At 42.8% G+C, this 1,755-nt stretch overlaps 1 non-coding gene and 1 pseudogene across 1 annotated transcript; both read left to right on the top strand.

Annotated features, from left to right (window-relative positions):
- Window positions 1-365: 365 nt before the first annotated feature.
- On the top strand, window positions 366-481 carry LOC123177685 (uncharacterized; annotated as a pseudogene).
- A 1,049-nt stretch (window positions 482-1,530) lies between these two features.
- LOC123177684 (U6 spliceosomal RNA) lies at window positions 1,531-1,633 on the top strand. Its single transcript, XR_006489058.1, has one exon. It is a non-coding gene; the product is annotated as a U6 spliceosomal RNA (small nuclear RNA).
- Window positions 1,634-1,755: the final 122 nt, after the last annotated feature.

Below are 1,755 nucleotides of genomic sequence, written 5' to 3'. Positions count from 1 at the left end.
TTTTTTTGAGATTTCCGCGCAAGTCCCTGGAGCCTTTTTTCTTGCACTTGCATGTGCAGCTATTCGTACAGAAAGGCCCGTTAGTTTCCTTTCTCTATCAGAAGAGCACAACGAGGTTATTCCTAGACGTGCATGTGCCCTCCCCCCAAGTGCGGCAACAACTATAGTATTTTTTTGTGTAAAGCATCGTTTGTTATTCCCTAACAAAAAACATAAGGGCCCATTATGCTCTTCCATTAATTTGGGCTACATCAAGAGAGATCCGGCTTGCAACTGGCGGCCTGCCACGCGCCCTATGGAAAGGACCTGGGCAAAACAAACGCTCGTTTGTTTAGTCCCACATCGGCCAGCCGGGAAAAGTCGGACTGCTTTATAAGGCAGAGCGCCGCAGCTAGCATCATCCCTGGAACGATACAAAGAAGATTAGCATGGCCGCTGCGCAAGGATGACACGCACAAATCGAGAAATGATCCAAATTTTATTTGAGATTTTCCGTGCAAATCACTGGAGCCTTGTTTCTTGCACTTGCGTGTGCAGCTATTTGTACCGAAAGGCCCTTTAGTTTACTTTCTCTATCAGAGAGGTCCTCAATACTGCCTTTTTAAATTTTGATCCACACGCTTTCTCTTCTTTGTTATTGCAGATATAACCTTTCTGGAGTAACTTTTATCTTTTTAATCTATTATCACACGTTTATGGATTAGTCTTCCGTTTCAGTCCTCCCACATGTAGTGTGTTCCTTCAATTTTTTATTGTCTTTGTTCCTTACCATCAACTGTGATTCGGTCATAACTCAAAAAATATGTTTCATTAGTCTAATTTGTTTATGTTACCACCTAACAAACTCATCTAAGACTTGTGAGAAAACTCTCTCGGACACTAGGCTGGATTGTGGTACACTCGAAAGAATCTCATCTTCAAACCTTTTTGTCTTTAGTGTACAATAACCAGTGGTCGATGAATTACATAGGTCAACCGGTGAAATCTCAATCTTTATGTAGAAAATTATATATGTTGCATACCATTTTATATATCTAGTCACACCAAAGACACGGTAAGCCAGCTTAGCATGAACCTTTTGGCACTATGGTCTTTGCAATATGTACTTGTGGCAATAACTTGATATCGTCTAAGCTCCTTCACGCACAAGTTTGCTTTTAAAAAAGTTTTGATTTGCATAATCCACCATTCATAAATTGTGAACAACCAAAAGGTTTTGTTGATCCCTCCTTTCTTAAACGTGCATGTGCCCTCCCCCCACGCACGGCAACAACTATAGTATTTTGTTGTGTCCAAGCATCGTTCGTTATTCCCTAACAAAAAACACGAGGGCATGTTATGATCTTTCATTAATTTGGGCCACATCAAGAGAGATCTGGCTTGCAACTAGCGGCCTGCCATGCGCCTGATGGAATCTAGGTATGGCTAGACACAGCCATGGGCAACACAAACGTTCGTTTGTTTAGTCCCACGTCGGCCAGCCGGGGAGAGATGGTCTGGTTTATAAGGAAGAGCGCTGCAGCTAGCATCGTCCCTGAGGGGACATCCGATAAAATTGGAACGATACAGAGAAGATTAGCATGGCCCCTGCGCAAGGATGACACGCACAAATCGAGAAATGGTCCAAATTTTTTTGAGATTTCCGCGCAAGTCCCTGGAGCCTTTTTTCTTGCACTTGCATGTGCAGCTATTCGTACAGAAAGGCCCTTTAGTTTCCTTTCTCTATCAGAAGAGCACAACGAGGTTATTCCTAAA

The sequence above is a fragment of the Triticum aestivum genome, unplaced genomic scaffold (assembly GCF_018294505.1).
Source record: "Triticum aestivum cultivar Chinese Spring unplaced genomic scaffold, IWGSC CS RefSeq v2.1 scaffold65210, whole genome shotgun sequence".
NCBI classification, from domain to species: domain Eukaryota; kingdom Viridiplantae; phylum Streptophyta; class Magnoliopsida; order Poales; family Poaceae; genus Triticum; species Triticum aestivum.
The sequence above is the reverse complement of the archived record's forward strand: the minus strand, read 5'-3'. Positions and strand labels throughout refer to the sequence as shown.